This window comes from Muntiacus reevesi, chromosome 4, assembly GCF_963930625.1.
Source record: "Muntiacus reevesi chromosome 4, mMunRee1.1, whole genome shotgun sequence".
Lineage (NCBI taxonomy): Eukaryota > Metazoa > Chordata > Mammalia > Artiodactyla > Cervidae > Muntiacus > Muntiacus reevesi.
The window spans coordinates 152,184,653-152,205,083 of record NC_089252.1 but is presented as its reverse complement, the minus strand read 5'-3'; the positions used below and the strand labels follow the sequence as shown (position 1 = coordinate 152,205,083).

At 38.1% G+C, this 20,431-nt stretch overlaps 1 protein-coding gene across 5 annotated transcripts in view; it reads left to right on the top strand.

Moving 5' to 3' along the window:
- The window catches only part of TMEM117 (transmembrane protein 117), a 596,659-nt gene that overhangs the window by 136,037 nt on the left and 440,191 nt on the right, over window positions 1-20,431 (top strand). The window lies entirely within an intron of this gene.

Sequence of the window (20,431 nt, the reverse complement as noted above, 5' to 3'; positions counted from 1 at the left end):
TCCCCTTTCTCCTGTGGTGAGTGTTATATTTGAAACTCGTAAGAAGTCAGTAATTTTTTAGTTTGTGGTAGCCTGAGTCTTCATTACAAATATTCTATCTTAAAAGATATTTATGAATTTTTCTTATGTAAGACATGTAGAGTCTTTTCTCCAAGAAGCTTATAGCATTTTATAATACTTACATTGTGTTCCTTATTCTTTAGGTCTTCTCTTGGGGTGGTTTGAGAGCAGGCAGTAATCTTACTATAGTGACAGAATATGAGAATCAGGAAATCTTGACTTGTTTATAGTCACACAATCAGTAGAACTGTGCTGAAATGAAGGTCTCCACGTTTACAATTTCACTGCTCTACAATGCATGGCTAAAAAAAGTTTTTTTTATACTGGTGGCATGTTTTTTTTTTTTTTTTTAAACTCTCTGGCAGTTCCAACAGAGAGACCTTTGTTATAAATGGGCCATTTTAAAAGTGGGCCACCGTGTATTAAGTCCAGGGTTGTAATCTATACTTATCAAATCACTAATCAAATCACCATGGCATGAAGATGTGCTAACAAGTAGATTGTAGATTTTTTTAAACTTCTCCAGTTATTGGTTTGCTCTTTTTAAGTTTTAAGGGCACAATACAAGGAAAATGGCTTAATTTACAGTGTTAAGAATTCGATTAGTGACAATAAGTAACCACCTTAGATATTTGTTGTGCACTGAAACAGTTCCTAAGGAAAGTTTTGATCTATTTTCCCCAATAGATTGGAAAGCCAGCTAATACCCTTTTCTTCTAAATGTAGTAAAAACACTTCTGTCGACCAGTTCTATAGTGCAATTGTTTTGATGTTATATATAGATTTTAGCTACCACTGTTCAATGCTGAGAGGGATAGCTCAATTAAAACTTTATTAGTTTTTCCCCGCACCATTAAAGGAGATGAATAGTCAAGGAAAAGCAGGTATTTCACAAGATTTATACTTCAGTCTGTACTCACAAGCGGTGAATTCAAGAACGTGATTGTTTAATAGATCAAACATTCAGACTTTAGGAAGCTATTAAAACCCATCATCTGTTAGTTATTTCTTGGGTTTCAAATGATGCCATTCATACTGGGTCTATTTTTAAATAGTGGAATTGCAGATTCTAACCCATGGCTAGTCAGAATAAGCCTCAGCCTTAGAACAGTACCTGTGTAATGAAACGGGTAATGGTGTTCTTGGAATTACCCAACCCAGTTGAAAGTCTCAGAATGGATACATGTCTATGTGTGGCTGAGTCCCTTCACTGTTCTGAAACTATCACAGTACTGTTAGTTAATTGGCTATACCCCACTACAAAATAAGTTTTAAAAAAAAAAGTCTCAGGAGAATTGTACATTCTCACCCCTGGGACCAGAAGTGGAGGGGATCCATGTAAAACTTACTTTTTCTAAGCTGTTGCTGGAAATAAAATTTTAAATACTGTTTGTATATAAAATATATCATTTGCTTAGAGGTTGACCTTTCATTTGATTCTACTCTTTTTTTTTTTTAAATGGAACTAAATGAGGTCTGTGATAAACAGAAGTGCTTATTCTGAAGAAAGAAGCAGATTTAAAAGCAATAAATGCAGCAATGCAGATTCCCTGGCACATTGTAAAGCACTCACAGCTAATAATAAAGCTAATTTTAGTGAGAACTAGCAAGAATCGACCACTCAGTAACAGACCTGAATTGTTTCAGACCTCACAAGACCCCTCTAAAATAGGTATTTTTATTATCTCCATTTTACAGATCAAGAAACTGAGGACCAGAGAGGTTTCATCACTCAAGCAATAATAGAGAAGGTGTTGAGCCATTAACTAGTGAATTCTAGTAATACAGCCTGCCCGAAGGTTAGCACACATTTGAGGGATGGTTGATCCTGTTGTTCCAACACCATATGGAACCTTTCTTTGTACTTTTATCCTTCAAACTGAATTTGAAAATTGAAAGAAGTAGTAGGTATGTGCAGGAAGAGAATAGTTTAGAATTTTTATGTGTATCTTAAGTACAATGGAAGGTGATTGTCTTTTATTCTCAGGCTAAATATAGTATTTCATATTCTTTTATAATTCTTGAACTCTTTACCAATAGGTTGCATCTTTGTTGAAAAGGATCTTTTCTTGAGAGGACATTTTTAATGGTACCACTGAAAAAAAAATCCACCCAAAGGAAAAATGGTTTAGTTCTGCAGATTAAAAAATTAAATCTCCATTTATACAAGACGTATTATTAATTATTTTAACACATGTCATTTGAACTAGTGAGCACTTTAATGTAGGACTGCAAACCTTGAGGAAAATCAGTTCTCAGAGCAGGTGGATACCACTGAGCCTTTGAGGTAGATGTTCCATGTTATCTGAGGCATTGCTTCTCCTGTTTAAGGCAGGGAGTGATGGAGCCAGAAGGTACAGAAAGGATAGCAGGCTCACAGATATCATGATTGACAGATTTTCTATCAGAGGGTTGGTAGTGGTAGAGAGGAATTCAGGATTCTTTACCCTGTATCTGATTTGCATTGAGGATTCTTATGTGTACTGTAGATCTTTCTAGGAATATTGGTCTAGAACCGTTCCAAAGAGGACTTCAAGGATTTTCTATGATGGCTAAGCTTTTGTTGATGTAGTTTAGAACTCCTTTCTAGAACAGAATCTGTTAGGCCTACAAATAGTGAATTTAGGATTTAAGACAGGAAAAAAAGATGTTTCCCTAGAATGATTTGCCTTTTTCCTCCACCCTGCACCCCAATTTTAGAATTGATTGTAAATCTAGGCTGAACCAGAGTCCCTTGATCCCTTGTTACCAGGAACAAAATCCCTAGATTTATCTGATCAGAACCTCAATAGTTTTAGCCACAGCTTACTTGATAGTCAAGTTGCCTGCTCCTAGAGTTCTCTTTGCAATGAATTTCTTGAGATATATACTCACTCATGGCTTCAGCTGCCTGTGGGGAGCTAAGCTGAGAGGCAATGAGATGAAGGGGGTAAGAAGAGAATTAGAGGTGGGCTTAAGGGACCCAGGTTCAGACAATCCCTGTTCCTCTCATCTTTGATTCTGCTTCCACTGCTCCATATCTCCTGCCACCGAAGTGCTGCTGTCATAACCTCTTTTTTCTTTAAGTCACCAAGATGAAACTAAATTCGTCTTCCATTAATGTGTGAGGTTGCAGGTGAGGGTTCTGCTGCAGAGAAGGCTCTCAGCCTGGGCAGAGTTTTACATCTAGACATTTTATAAACAACTTCCTTTTTACAAGGTGGCTGACTAGCTAACCTGAAGCCTCTCCTCCTAAAAGACATTTAGAGATGCTTAAAAATACAGTACAGCCTTAGACTTTTCCCCCTCTCGTTTCATATTATTTGTTTATTTTTATTTTTTATATGTGATTAACACTGACTGACTGAAATATAGTTGGCGGATAATATTATGTCAGTTTCAGATGTACTGTATAAGTGATTTGGCATTTGCGTACATTATGAAATGATGACCATGATAAGTCTAGTAACATCTGTCCCCATACAGAGTTATTACAGTATTATTGACCACATTCCTTATGCTTTATATTACATACTTGTGGCTTATTTATTTTATAACTGGAAGCTTGTACCTCTTAGTCTTCTTCATCTATTTCACCCCCATCACCTCCCTCCCTTCTGACAAACACCTGCTGTTTTTCTGTGACTGTCTTCATTTTATTTTCTTGTGCCTTTGTTTTGTTTTTCAGATTGCACATAAAAGTGACATCATACAGTGTTTGTCTTTCTCTGACTTATTTCCGTTAGTGCAATACCCTCTAGATCCATCCATTCTGTTGTAGTGGCAAAGTTCCATTTATTTTATTAAGATTAACATTCCATTGTATATGTAATACCACATCTTCTTTATCCATTCATATATGGATGGATATTTAGGTTCTTTCCATATATTGGCTGTTATAAATAATGTTGGGCAGTGAACATAGGGGTGCATATATCTTTTCAAATTAGTGTTTTTATTTTTGGGGTATAGATACCCAGAAGTAAAAATGCTAGATCATATGGTAGTTCTATTTTAATTTTTTTTGAGGAATCTGCATACTGTTTTCCATTGTGGCATCAATGTACATTCCTACCAACAGTGTACAAGGGTTCCCTTTTCTTCACTTCCTCATCAACACTTGTTTTTTATTGTCTTTTTGATGATAGCCATTATGACAGGTGTGAGATGATATCTCACTGTGGTTTTTATTTGTGTTTCTCTGATGGTTAGTGATGACGAGCATCTTTTCAAGTGCCTATTGGTCATCTGTGTGTCTTTGGAGACCACATGTGTATTCTGGTCCTTTGCCCATTGTTAAATCTTATTTTTTAATGTTGAGTTATGTGAGATCTTTGTATATTTTGAATATTGACCCTTTATCAAATATATTGTTTGCACATATTTTCTCCTATTCAGTAGGTGGCCTTTTCATTTTGTTGTTAGTTTCCTTCCTGTACAAAAGTTTTTATAGTTTGATGTAGTTCAAATATTGCTAAGACTTATATAAAAGAACATACTGCCTATGTTTTCTCCTGGGAGTTTTATGGTCTCAGGTCTTACACTTAAGTCTTTAATCCATTTTGAGTTCTTGTGTATGGTTTGGGAAAGTAGTCCAGTTTTATTTTTTTGCTTGTAGCTGTCCAGGGTTCCCCACATCCTGATAGACTCCTTATAAATGCATAGTTGCGCTTAACCAAAGATCAAGAAAAACCCTGAGGCCAATAATGAAGAAGGATCTGAACACCAAGACAGTGAGTCTGTGAAGTGACACTGAGGCAGTGACTTAAGGACTTGAGTTTTAACTTTCACGTTGGGATTAGAAACAAGGAACTTGGGTCCTATAAGTGAGAAGCTGAACTGGAAGCCTCTGCATTAGATGGTCCTGCAAGCTGCCTCTGAGAAAAAGGTGGGCTGGGAGCACATGGCCACTGGCACAAGGAGCATCTCGGAAATTTGATTTAGAGAGGGCCTTGGGTGGAACACAGATCTGCCAAGAACTCATAGCCACAGGGGTGACTTATGGTTTTCACATACATTTTCTTTTGGATTTAGAACACCCGCCAAATCTTCCTGACTGCTCTTTTCTCCCAATTTGAAGTTTCTGCTTCTCCCTGGAGAAGCAGATAACTTCCAGAATGCTTCTGTTTGCTTATACAGAGCGATTTAGTTCCCTCTCTCTTCTCAAATTGTGTCCACTTTGATTTACTGGGGCTTTTCGTTTCATAACCAAAATCATACTGCTACATGTTCCAATCAAGAGAACCAGTACTCTTAAGATGAATGCTGTCGTTCTCAGAAATGAAGGGGCTGCGGACATGGCATTTTGTTGTGCTTTAAAAATAGCAATTATCCTTTCTCCTTTCATTCAACTGTGTATTTAATTAACTTTCTCTTGGGAGAGAAACACGAAGATGCTCAAAGATAAAGGGGGGCAAAGCAATCAACCAAGTTAAAATTAAGGTTGTGTAGTAATCACAGTCCATAGCATGCTGCCTTGTTTACATAAAAGACTGAAGCCTCACGGCAGTGAGGCATAAATGGGAAAGAAACAGGAAACCCTTTTCTCCTATAGTTATAGGACTTGATTAAAAATGATTCCAAATGAATCTCTCTCCAGTTTTTTAAATTATGTGTGTTCATTAGGTATGTCAAAGCCAATCTATTAGAAATTCTCTGTGGGCAAAAATGGACGGCTCTGCTCCGAGTCCAGACTGAGGGTCTCACTAATAGAAACCGAGTGAGTCACGTAGGGCTGGGAAGGGTTTTCGGTGTCTGGACACTTCAAACCCCTTTAACGTTGTCTTTCTGAAGAGATTCTTACGCTTGGAATTTTTTTAGAATTGGAAGTATTAAGCCCTAATTTAGGGAATGCTTACCTGGTCTTTTCAGACCCCTCAAAGGCTAACACACATGGTGGTGTTCATTTGCTCAGTTCTACTCTTTGTGACCCCTTGGACTGCAGCATGCCAGGCTTCCCTGTCCTTCACTATCTCCCAGAGTTTGCTCAGACTCATGTCCATTGAGTTGGTGATGCCATCCAACCATCTCATCGTCTGTCACCCCTTTCTCCTCTTGCCCTCAATCTTTTCCAGCATCAGGGTCTTTTCAAATGAGTCAGTTCTGTGCATCAGGTGGCTGAAGTATTGGAGCTTCAGCATCAGTGCTTCCAATGAATATTCCAGACTGATCTCCTTTAGGATTGATTGGTTTGATGTCCTTGCAGTCCAAGGGAATCTCAAGAGTCTTCTCCAGCAACACAGTTTAAAAGCATCAATTCTTTGGCACTTAGCCTTCTTTATTTTTTTTTTCCATTTATTTTTATTAGTTGGATCTCTCATATCTGTACATGACTACTGGAAAAACCGTAGCTTTGACTATATGAACCTTTGTCTATAAAGTGATGTCTCTGCTTTTAATACGCTGTCTAGGTTTGCCATAGCTTTTCTTCCACATGTGTAATGTGTGAAAAATGAACTGGTGGGAAAGCAAAACATTTGTACCAAGATTGAGGATTATATTTTTTTGGGCTCCAAAAATCACTGCAGATGGTGACTGCAGCCATGAAATTAAAAGACGCTTGCTCCTTGGAGGAAAAGCTATGACCAACCTCGACAGAATATTAAAAAGCAGAGGCATTACTTTGCCAGCAAAGGTCAGTCTAGTCAGAGCTATGGTTTTTCCAGTAGTCATGTATGGTTGTGAGAGTTGGACTATAAAGAAAGCTGAGCACTGAAGAATTGATGCTTTTGAACTGTAGTGTTGAAAAAGACTCTTGAGAGTCCCTTAGACTGCAAGGAGATCCAACCAGTCCATCTTAAAGGAAATAAGTCCTGAACATTCATTGGAATGATCATTCATTGATGATCCAATGAACATTCATTGATGTTGAAGCTGAAACTCTAATACTTAGGCCACTTGATGCGAAGAAGTGACTCATTTGAAAAACCCTGATGCTGGGAAAGAATGAAGGCGGGAGGAGAAGGGGACGACAGAGAATGAGATGTTGGATGGCATCACTGACTCTGTGGACATGAGTTTGAGTAAGCTCTGGGAATTGGTGATGGACAGGGAGGCCTGGTGTGCTGCAGTCCATGGTGTTGCCAAGAGTCAGACACAACCGAGTGACTGAACTGAGCTAAACTAAGGCTTATATATAAAAAGATTCCGAAAAGGACCACTTGATGGCAGCAAAGGGCACGTTTTCATCACTCACTGCCAGTTTTCAATGTATCACAGGCAGGCTTACTCCTTTGAAAAGAAGTCTCTTCTCTCTTCTGAAGTTTTGAAACTTGGTGTTGAAATATTTGCCCTCTCAGTGGTTAATGGCCATTTTAAGAAATCCACATAGTGAGCGCTCTAATAAGTACCTGTTTTGTGATGTGTTTGGCCCCTTTTATGTTCTAAAGCAGGTTTAAATATAGTGTATATAAACATCTCTATGCAACATACACTTCTATGTTTATGGACTTATGCCAGTGTTACAAGGATAAATATTGTGTTAGGACTGAAGAAATGAGACACTTGACTCACTGATAAAAAATTCCTCCATGAACTAGAATAAGTGTCCGAAGAGTACATGGTATTTAGGGCAGGATATGAAGAAGCTGATGTTTTCTAGTGTTAATCATAAAGAGATGTTTTATTTTTCCTGATAGCCTTTTCCAGGGGAGTTTTATAAATATTAATTAATATGTTAATATGTGTTGAGTATTACAATGACAGAATTTGAGAAATAAGACACAGTAATTCAGGAAATTTTGAAAATGGAGGTAAGAACTAGGTGGTGGGTGTGATGCCAGTGGAAGAGACTGTCTCTCTCTTCTGTTTTCTTTCTTTACATTTTAATAAGAAGTTGTCTGGAGCACTCACTGAATGAGCACGGTGAGCACTGTCCGTGAGGGTTTGTGGTCAGGACAGTTGGTTGAGGGGAGTCGACAGGAGGGAATATTTGAAATGGACACTGTTTTAAAATCTAAGATGCATGGCTTGTATGTATAGAGGGGGCAGCAGAAGCAAGCAAGGATGAATCAGAGAAACAAGTGAGAGGCTGGCCTAGACTTGTCTGTAGGTTGCATGAAATCATTCAAGATCTAATAATGCTTTGTAAAGTCCACATGTGCAGCTGCCCAAGGCCTTTGCCTGTCACCCTCTTATCCTTATTTTTTTTTTTTTTTTTTTTTAAAACAATGACCATACTCTGGTTCATCAGGGTGTGCATACACTGTATCAGAAAAGACTCAGCTTCTGTTGCCAGGGATGTAGTTTGCAGCCCAATATAAGAAACCGGGGTGAAATTTTTTACTCCAGGCAGTACTTTTTTCTTTGCTAAATTCACTATTTTTAAAACCTTCACTAAAGCTTTAGTTTCCTTGATCAGACTTCTTTCTAGTCACCAGTAGTCTAGAAGTAGGAGCCCTGCTACATGTTTTTATTGTTAAGAACTGTGGTTTTCATTTGCCTCTCAAATACAAAGTTGGGAGACCTACTGGTAGCTGCATGCTATGGAAGGAGTATTTTTGTGAGTTTGTTTATCTGTTTTGAAAGATGATTAATTTATTTTGATAAAATGACAAGAAAAAATTTAAATAGTCTTTACTAATGTTAAACAATACAGTTTTCCTATAACCTAAACTGACAAAACTATTAAGTGCAAAGCTGTCCATTTAAACTGTAGTAAATGAAAAAGGGCCCTGAGACTCCTTTCAGTGGAATGTAATAAAACATTGAATTTAGGGATGGGTAAAGGATGGAGGCCTGGTGTAAGGTTCAGGAGCTGGGGCGGGGAGAAAGCCTAGCTGTATGAGGCTTTTAAGGAAGCCTGGAAGTGCTTGAATCAATAGCTGAAAAGCCTGATTGGCTACTAATATAAGGCTGAATGCAAATTCTGCTGGAGTGGTGCTTTAGATAATTTGTTGGCTTCACTCTTAATTAGGCTAAACATTGACTTGCTTGTACATTTAATTCACAATAATAGCACAATTAATTACTAAGGCTGGGAGGGAGGCACAGAGCTGGTTGCCTGGAATGGACTGGTGAGAAGAAAAGCTGCAAATGAAGACTGAGTCAGTCAAGGGGGCTGACCTAGGGAGGGAGGCTGGTGAGAGAGACAGACAGGGAGAAAGGGAGGGAGGTTGAGAGAGAGAGAGACAGACTTATTTAGCCAGAGGCAGTGTAGTAACAAGGCTCAAGTGGCTGCTTTTAACACTATTGGTTGCACATTACTTAGTTTTGATGGTATTAATATAAAGGTAAAATAGTGCAGTATGTCTAAATTGTCACAGGTTTACTTCTAGTGTTGGTTAAATTGATAAAATTTTAAAACATTAATGAAAACCACATTCAATTTTGCATCCTTATTCAGCTCAGTTCAGTCACTCAGTCGTGTCTGACTCTTTGAGACCCCATGGAAGCATGCCAGGCTTCCCTGTCCATCACCAACTCCCGGAGCTTATTCAAACTCATGTCCATTGAGTTGGTGATGCCAACTTGCCATCTCATCCTCTGTCATCCCATTCTCCTCCCACCTTCAATCTTTCCCAGCATAAGGGACTTTTCTAGTGAGTCAGTTCTTCGCATCAGGTGGCCAAAGTTTTGGAGGTGAAGCTTCAGCATCAGTCCTTCCAATGAATATTCCGGACAGATTTCCTTTAGGATTGACTGGTTTGATCTCCTTATTATTCTGTTGCATCCTTATTACTCTATGGAAATGCGTTATCATCTGTCTAGAATTGACACTGATTTGACACACAGGTGTTCTGTGATCATTGTTCATAGTTGCTTATTTCAACTCTCTTGTTAGTTTATCAGCTTGTTATTCTTGTTGTTTTTGTTATTCAGTAGTTCAGTCATGTCTGACTCTTCATGATCCCATGGACTGTAGCATGCCAGGCCTCCTTGTCCCTCACCATCTCCTGGATTTTGCCCCAGTTCATGTCCATTGCATCAGTAATGCCATTCAGCCATGTCATCCTCAGCTTGTTACTGGGGAAGAATTCTGACCCAGCAATCAGATATCTGGATTGTACCCCATCTTAGCTACTTACTGGCAAAAGTAACTCAAAAAAGTTAGTTTCCTTTTTTTTTCTTTTTTTTTTATAAATAGGTTGTTGTGAGAGGGTTTTTATTATATTACTGTTATCACCTTCCTCATTATTATTATTAATCTGGGGGAAACGCATGCTTCTAAATTGGAGTAACAAGCTAAATTAAACATGAGATTGCCAGAAATCTTGGTTGCCTTTAGTTTTGCTTGGTATAGAAGGCAATGTGGTGTAGTAGAAAGAGCATGGACTTTTGTCCTGACACCCTTTAACTATGTCACCTTAGGTAAACTTTACTTTCTGAGCCTGAGTTCCTCCAACATAAAATGGGGATATGTGTACCTACCTTTTGTTGCTGTGACAATCGGAGATAACAAAACAATTGATGTGGTGCCTGCTATCTGATGAGCTCCTGATAAATGCAAGTTGCTGTTAGAATAATTGAAAACATAACACTTTAGTTTTTCAAATCTTTAGCTCTCATTAAATATCAGTTGTTATAATAACAGCAAGTACTTTGGTTAATATAATGAAGTGATATACTTTATGGCAATGATCTTATTACATTATCATCAATTATAATAATTACTATCAATTTCATAAAAAATACCCAAATCAATTTTTGGCACCTGTAGGTTTTCAATAAATATTAGTTTTCTATGTCATAAAACATCACACATAATCATAAACTTAGTTGATTTAGAAGTGAAATCAATGCATGTAATACATAGCACCTCGCTCAAATGCTTTTGGAACACATCTTTATGAATGCAATAAGCTATTCTTTTCTTTGTTTCTCATCAGTGATGCTCAAAGACCAGTCCTGATTTAAGCAACATATTAAATGAATGCTCTTACCCAGTTAAAAAAATACTGTATTGCATCATTTATAATAAAAGATCAATAAAATAAAAAAATTTGAAGAAAGTAAAGGGGTATTAGATTTTAACTTATATTTTGTATCCTAATATTTTAATTATCTCTCCTTAAAAATACATATTTTAAAAAATTAGGAGGATGGTTCCTAGGTATGTTGAGAAGTGTAAAATATTCAACATCATGTGCAGTTAATAGTAAAAAATATATATTACGTATAAAATGATTGTATTCTTCTAGCAAAAAAATTAACAGATTTGTTTGATTAATCTCTTCATATATATTTTTAATGTATATTATGTTATTGTAATATATTTGAAAATATACATTATGTATAATAGATATTATTCAATATACTTATATACATATGTGTATATATATAAATGTTAATTATTAGATAATCAAATCTATTTATTAGTTAAGCCATTTACTTTTATTAGAAAATTTGATGTGCAAACTTTTCAAATTAAGCACCTAAAATAATTCACTGATGATAAAGTTATGAGTAACTACCCAGGGAAGAGAAATTGTAGTAGTATGTATGTAATGAACCTTACAACTATCCAGGGAGAAGAAATTGCAGCGGTATGTATAAAATGAGCCTTCCAAAGTCATCTTAATTGAATATGTGTATGTACATAAAACTGAGGAATAATTAAGATTTTGTAGGTGTTAAGTGAGCAACAGATGTGATATTTATGTGGGGATTATGTCAAGTTAATGCACATACAAGGTTCAGAAGAAAGGAGAAAGCTAAGTCAGCATCTTAATTTAAGTGTCTGGAGAAGATGGTGTTGATTATCATTTCACTACACTATCTATAGGTGAGTCAGCTTAGGGTAAATTTATGAAAATTCAATAACCTAAACTAGTGAAGAAGCTAAATTTGTGCACCCATCTGGTGAATTGCTTCCAGGAAATTGGCTTATTACTTAGACCCTCAACCTGTGGGACAGTTCTTAATTAAAATTCACAATAGCCATTTCTCTTTGTTTCTTAGGAACAGGGTCTTAGACAAAACCAGATTATTGACATTGTTAATTTTCCTGAACTTGGCCTCATTGATTTAAAAATAAACTAGTACAGCCACTATGGAAAACAGTGTGGAGATTTCTTAAAAAACTGGAAATAGAACTGCCATATGACCCAGCAATACCACTTCTAGGCATACACACTGAGGAATCCAGATCTGAAAGAGACACGTGCACCCCAATGTTCATCGCAGCACTGTTTATAATAGCCAGGACATGGAAGCTACCCAGATGCCCATCAGCAGATGAATGGATAAGGAAGCTGTGGTACATATACACCATGGAATATTACTCAGCCGTTAAAAAGAATTCATTTGAATCAGTTCTAATGAGATGGATGAAACTGGAGCCCATTATACAGAGTGAAGTAAGCCAGAAAGATAAAGAACATTACAGTATACTAACACATATATACGGAATTTAGATAGATGGTGGCGATAACCCTATATGCAAAACAGAAAAAGAGACACAGAAGTACAGAACAGACTTTTGAACTCTGGGGGAGAACGTGAGGGTGGGATGTTTTGAAAGAACAGCATGTATACTATCTATGGTGAAACGGACCACCAGCCCAGGTGGGATACATGAGTCAGGTGCTCGGGCCTGGTGCACTGGGAGGACCCTGAGGAGTCGGGTGGGGAGGGAGGTGGGAGGGGGGATCGGGTTGGGGAATACGTGTAACTATATGGCTGATTCATGTCAATGTATGACAAAACCCACTGAAACGTTGTAAAGTGATTGGCCTCCAACTAATAAAATAATATTTAAAAAAAAAAAAAAAAAAAAAAATATACTTTTTGAGAACTTCCTTATAGTCCAGGAGGTAGTAAAGAGTTCGACATGACTAAGCGACGATCACTCACTCACTCACTTTGAGTAACCAATCACCAATTATAGAGGTTGATCTCCCTGGGATCAAAGAAGTTTCTAGAACTGGTTCAGGAAGCAGGTTATAGGCACATTTAATCATGGCCAGACAATGGGTGATGATGTATTACAAAGATAAGGTAAGAATCTTGGACTAGGAGAGCCAAGTCAAGGTCAGTAACAAGAGATAACCTGTTGTGGTTGTAGACTAAATGTGTAGATTACTTAAGAATCAGCAACAATTTTTTAAAATAATCTGCAACAAGATAGAGCTGATATCAGGAGTTTTGGGGAATCCAATGATCACTGTGGACTCTCTTCCCCAGAGTCTCAAATTTTGTGTATAATATGAGGAAGTTTATGGACTTCATTCTGAAAGCCATTGAAGTATGTGTCTCAGAATTAGGAGACTAGATAGGAAACTCCAAGGAAAAGATCTTAAAGCTAAGAAGTATCAGTCAGGGTAGATTAGTGTCTGTATTAGTAACAAATAAATTCTACTTAGTAACAAATATATCGCATTTATCCTTCCTATATGAAGTGCCTTTAATAGACTTCTCCATCTTCTAACGCAGCATCTTTCTTCCTGTGAAGGGAATAGATATAAAATGATTAAAAAGTCATTATCTTTAATTTGACATAAAAGGCATAGATGAATTTCTCATCAAAATCTAATACTCATTTGTATATGGTGATAATATTAGATGGTCAGTCAGGTTGTTAATGATTGATTGGAAGAGAAATCTATTTGATAGCAGGAAGGAATGGTACCAAGGTTCATTAGACTGATGGTAGCATGCCCTTGGTTCAGTTCTTCTTACAACTAGCATACGTGCCAATTTGGTGAATACATCCATTCTGAATGATACTTCTCTTGCTATGTCTGTTCTAAACACTTTGAATATCATCCCTGGTTAATAGAAATAAATGAGGTAAGTTAGTAAATTCAGGAGAAAAGACACAGGTCAGTGAGATCTTAGGAAGATATTGATAAAATATATAATAGATCAGAGGTATCATGGATTTTTTTTTTTACATTTTAGGTGTACAGAATTGAGATGAGTCAAAAACACAGCTTGAATTCGATTAGTTAGTATACAGGAGCCAACTGAGGCTGAACTTAAGCACTCTGGTTTCCCTGGCAACAGGGCCCCTTCCCAAGCAAGTAATATTTTAGTGTGACTGAAGTATTAACTGGAAGTAGAAAAATATGTGTTCACGTCAACGCCTACTTCTGGGAAGGTTAGGGGAGGAGTTTGCTGAAGGCAAAGGATGAGGTCATGAGAGCGGAAGAATTTAAATTAAAAAATAAAAAAAAAAAAATTAAGCTTGAGCTTGAAAGCTTCTGGACATAGCACTGCACATAGCAGTGCTTCTTCCCTGACTTTGGTTGAAGCCAGGGTAGATAGTAAATCACATGGTTGCATATGTAATATATTATCTCTTCCATCATAGCCCAGAGAAAGTACTGGGCTGAGAAATGGTGACCTGTGTAAATTGGCTTGGATTGGAGCCATCTGCTGTATGGATTTCTCTGCCTGCTTTTATATGTACTTACCCAGGAAGTTCTCATTTGCCCAGATGGATCAAAAGGCAGTCAAAACAGATTTGCCCATATATTTCTGTGAATTTAGTTTACTTTGTTTTAATGTTTCCATAAAGTGCTATTTTTCTTGCCAAATGTATCTTTTCAAATTCTGCTCAATGGTCTGAACCTTTTCTGCTTTTGTTAAATACCAGTTGAATTTGTAGCACTGCTTGGAGAACTGAGAGCCTGGGAAGAGTCCACAGTGGGAACCTCACTGAATTCTATTTTTTCTTCTCTCTTCCAGAGGAAAGTCTTGGCCTTGATGTGTACATTGAGTATTCCTGGTTGGAACTTATTTTCAGCCAAGTTCTTGGGCTTCCCTTGTGGCTCAACTGGTAAAGAATCCATTGCAATGTGGGAGACCTGGATTTGACCCCTGGGTTGGGAAGATCCCCTGGAGAAGGGAAAGGCTGTCCACTTCAGCATTCTGGCCTGGAGAATTCCATGGACTCTATAGCCCTTGGGGTCACAAAGAGTTGGACACTACTGAGTGACTTTCACTCTCTGTTATAATAAGGACTGTGAGATAATTTTAAGATTAAAGATCTCATTGCTCTTTTCCAGGAATAAGTGGGTATCAGGTTAAAATGTTGTAAGAATGAGTTCATAGGCAATAAATGAAGTGATAGGGGTCCATATTCACAGTGAAGCCTCAGAAAGGGTCTTAGTGATTGGCAAAAAAAAGGCCATGGTTAAGGGTTGACAGACAAATTTGATTCCATTTTCTTCACCCATGGCTGTAGTTTACGGAAGTTAAAATCAGTTCCATTTTGCTTCGGGCAGTATTATGAAGCCCCATTTTTTTTCTTTTTTGTTTTAAAGATTTTTTGATGTGAACCATTTTTAAAGTTTTTTATTAAATTTGTTACAATATTGCTTCTGTTTTATGTCTTGTTTTTTTGGCCACAAGGCATGTGGGATCTTAGCTCCCCAATCAGTTATTGAACCTTCACCCCCTGCACTGGAAGGTGAAGTTTTAACCACTTGCTGGACTGCCAGGGAACTCCCGAAGCCCCATTTTCTCCTCCCAGATCCCAATAATAGTAAATAAGTGTCCATGTCGTATAAGAATATGATTGTAGCTGCGTGTGGAATCAGCAGTCTCTGACATGGTCCCAGTGATGCTCCTCCTCGTATTCAAGCCCTTGTGTTCTTCTCCCCTTAAGTGTAGGTTGAATCTAGCGGCTCACTTCTAATGAATTGAGTATGTAAAAATGATGGGTTGTTAATTCCAAGATTAGACTTCTATATTCCCTCCTCTCCCCTTCCTGCTCCTCCCCCATCTGCTCTTTTCCATCCAGTCCTTACTCTGGGGAACAAACTGCCCCATTGAGAGTTGTCTTATGGAGAAGCCCATCTGGCAAGGAGCTCTGCCAACAGCAGGCAGCAAGGACCTGAGGCCTGCCCGTAACTACATGAGTGAGCTTGCAAAACAGATCCTCCCCATATCAGGCCTGGAGAAGATTCTAGGCTCAGCTAATATGGTGATTATAACCTGGGAGAGACCCTCAGCCAGAAGACCCAGGTAAACTGTGCTCAGATCCCTGAGCCACAGAAACGGTGAGATAATAATTATTTGCTATTTTTAAATTGCCACATTTTGGAATAATTTGCTTTCCTCAGTAGATAATACACTGTTTAAAACAGAGAGTTATATGTGATGAAAACATTCAGAAAGAACACTATATACACCCATGAATGCATGCTCAGTCGTTCAGTCATGTCCAACTCTTTGAGATCCCATGGAGTGTAGCCTACCAGGTTCCTCTGTCCGTGGAATTTACCAGTCAAGAGTCCTGGAGTGGGTTGCTATTTCCTTCTCTGGGGGATCTTCCCAGCCCAGGAATCACACCCGCATCTCTTGCACCCCCTGTATTGGCAGGTGGATTTTTTACCACACACACACATCCAGAAGAGCCACAAAATCACTGTGAATGTATGGTAGCTGTGAGTTTTTTCTATGCTTTCCTCCATTTTACCTTTCTCTGCACTAATTTTATTTTCAGCTATGTTTTTTTGACTGTCTTCTTCCAAGTTGATGGTAGGGAGATTTTAGAACAGTCCCAAAGAAATTAGCAAATAATTAATGGATAATATCAGGCACAGTATGAACAGTGTGAAAAGGTAAAAAGATAGGACACTGAAAGATGAACTCCCCAGGTCAGTAGGTGCCCAGTATGCTACTGGAGATCAGTGGAGAAATAACTCCAGAAAGAATGAAGAGACAGAGCCAAAGCAAAAACAACACCCAGTTGTGGATGTGACTGGTGATGGAAATAAAGTCTGATGCTGTAAAGAACAATGTTGCATAGGCACCTGGAATCTTAGGTCCATGAATCAAGGCAAATTGGAAGTGGTCAAACAGGAGATGGCAAAAGTAAGCATCAACATTTTAGGAATCAGTGAACTAAAATGGACTGGAATGGGTGAATTTAACTCAGATGACCATTGTATCTATTACTGTGGACAGGAATCCCTTAGAAGAAATGGAGTAGCCATCACTGTCAACAAAGAGAGTCCGAAATGCAGTACTTGGATGCAATCTCAAAAAAGGACAGAATGATCTCTGCTCATTTCCGAGGCCAACCATTCAATACTACAGTAATCCAAGTCTATTCCCTGACCAGTAATGCTGAAGAAGCTGAAGTTAAACAGTTCTATGAAGACCTACAGGGCCTTCTAAAACTAACACCCAAAAAAGATGTCCTTTTCATTATAGGGAACTGGAATTCACAAGTAGGAAGTCAAGAGATACCTGGAGTAACAGGCAAGTTTGACCTTAGAGTACAGAATGAAGCAGGTCAAAGGCTAACAGTTTTGCCAAGAGAATGCACTGGTTGTAGCAAACACCCTCTTCCAACAACACAAGAGAAGACTCTACACATGGACATCACCAGATGGTCAGGATCTAAATCAGATTAATTATATTCTTTGCAGCCAAAGATGGAGAAGCTCTATAGAGTCAGTGAAAATAAGACCAGGAGCTGCCTGTGGCTCAGATCATGAACACCTTATTGCCAAATTCAGACTTAAATTGAAGAAAGTAAAACCACTAGACCATTCAGGTATGACCTAAATCAAATATATGGTGGAAGTGAGAAATAGATTTAAGGGATTAGTTCTCTCTCTTTTTTTTTTTAAGGGATTAATTCTTATAGACAGAGTGCCTGAAGAACTATGGATGGAGGTTTGTGACATTGTACAGGAGGCAGTGATCAAGACTATCCCCAAGAAAAAGAAATGCAAAAGTGCAAAATGGTTGTCTGAGGAGGCCTCACAAATAGCCGAGAAAAGAAGCTAAAGGCAAAGGAGAAAAGGAAAGATATACCTAATTGAATGCAAAGTTCCAAAGAATAGCAAGGAGAGATAAGAAAGCTTTCCTCAGTGATCAAAGCAAAGAAATGGAAAAAATAGAATGGGAAAGACTAGAGACCTCTTCAAGAAAGTTAGAGATGCCAAGGGAACATTTCATGCAAAGATGGGCACAATTAAGGACAGGAATGGTATGGACCTAACAGAAGAGGAAGATATTAAGAAGAGGTGGCAAGCATACAGAGAACTATACAAAAGAAGATCTTCATGACCCAGATAACCACAATAGTGTGATCACTCACCTAGAGCCAGACATCCTGGAATGCGAACTCAAGTGGGCCTTAGGAAGCATCACTGTGAACACAGCTAGTGGAGGTGATGGAATTTCACATTAGCTATTTTAGATCCTAAAAGATGATGCTGTAAAAGTGCTGCACTCAATATGCCAGAAAATCTGGAAAACTCAGCAGTGGCCACAGGACTGGAAGAGGTCAGTTTTATTCCAATCCCAAAGAAAGGCAATGCCAAAGGATGCTTAAACTACTGCACAATTGCACTCACTCATCTCACACGCTAACAAAGTAATGCTCAAGATTCTCCAAGTCAGGCTTCAGCAGTACACGAATTGTGAACTTCCAGATGTTCAAAGTTGTTTTAGAAAAGACAGAGGAACAGGAGATCAAATTGCCAACATCCATTGGATATTGAAAAAGTGAGAGAGTTTCAGAAAAACATCTACTTCTGCTTTATTGACTATGCCAAAGCCTTTGATCACAACAAACTATGGAAAATTCTTCAAGAGATGGGAATACCAGACCACCTGACCTCCCTTCTGAGAAATCTGTATGCAGGTCAAGAAGCAACAGTTAGAACTGGACATGGAACAACAGACTGGTTCCAAATCAGGAAAGGAGTTCATCAAGGCTTATTGTCACCCTGCTTATTTAATTTATATGCAGAGTACATCAGGCAAAATGCCAGGCTGGATGAAATACAAGCTGGAATCAAGATTGCTGGGAGAAATACCAGTAACTTCAGATATGCAGATGACACCACCATTATGGCAGAAGAAGAAGAACTAAAGAGCCTCTTGATGAAAATGAAAGAGGAAAGTGAAGAAATTGTTTTAAAAGTCAGCATTCAGAAAACTAAGATCATGACATCTGGTCCCATCACTTCATGGCAAGTAGATGGGGAAACAATTGAAACAGTGAGATACTTTAATTTCGGGGGTTGCAAAATCACTGCAGATGGTGACTGCAGCCATGAAATTAAAAGACACTTGCTCCTTGGAAGAAAAGCTATGACCAACCTAGAAAGCATATTAAAAAGCAGAGACATTACCTTGCTAACAAACACTCATCTAGTCAAAGCTGTGGTTTTTCCTATAGTCATGTATGGACATGAGATTTGGACCAGAAAAGAAGCTGAGCACCGAAGAATTGATGCTTTTGACCTGTGGTGTTGAAGACTTTGAGAGCTCTTTGGACTGCAAGGAGATCCAACCAGTGCATCCTAAAGGAAATCAGTTCTGAATATTCATTGGAAGGACTGATGCTGAAGCTTCACCTCCAATACTTTGGCCACCTGTACAAAGAACGACTCATTGGAAAAGACCCTGATGCTGGGAAAATTTGAAGGCAGGAGGAGAGGGGGACAACAGAGGGTGAGATGGTTGGATGGCATCACCGTCTTGATGGCGATAAGTTTGAGTAAGCTCCGGGAGTTGGTGATGGACAGGGAAGCTTAGCATGCAGCAGTCCATGGGTTCACAGAGAGCCATAAATAACTGAGTGACTGAACTGAACTGATCAGGTACAGAGACTGTATAGTGTATCATATGTTGGATTTTAGAGGCACTATTCATCTTCTTATGGAAGTCAGAGATAATTTTTCTATGAATTGTCGTAGAGAAGACCCTCAGTGATCTTCTTAGTAATTTTCTTACAGTAACTAGAATAATGAATTTTAGTGAGCTGATTCTTCCCCAGTGTCTCAGTATGGTCTTTATTTCCAGTCTTAAGGACTAATCTCATTGTAGGTGTGGCATCCAAGTGGAAGTCATTAGTTTCCAAGGAGAGCTTATTACCTATTGGGCTTTTTCAACAATATCAAGCATCATGGCCAAATTTTTTTTCTGCAGATGGATGGTTTCTTTTAGACATAAAGTTCTACTTGTAATCAAGGAAAAAGCAATTGTCAGGTAATATCTTAAAGTTTTCCAGTTTTGTAATTCCATGATTTGTTGTTAGACCACCTATTTTTTAAGTGTTTGTCACTAAAAAGGTGTATATTTGGCTTGAAAACCTGGTGAAGGAAGGTTAATTCAAGGCAACTTCTCATTCTCTTCTGACTATAGGGGTAGCTAAAACTCTGCAGGACTTCTCTGTTTCTTTCTTTAAGCAGTGTAAATTCTTTGAGTCATCAGATTCCAGGTGCCATATAGCACTTTAATTTAGAGTAATTGTGTAATGCTCTTTAAGTTAGGCATGAGAAAGTACCTGTATTTAAAACTATTTCCAGACTTGGCAGTTTTTACTGCAGCCTGCACTTGAGCAAATAATTCTTAACTAAAATCACCTAATACTTCCTCGTGAGCATTGTGTGACACATTGATATATATGTATATCCTTTTAGCTGGAAATGAGTTTGAATTTTACTTCAGGAAGTGAGAATTATATTATAAGCAGAGATAT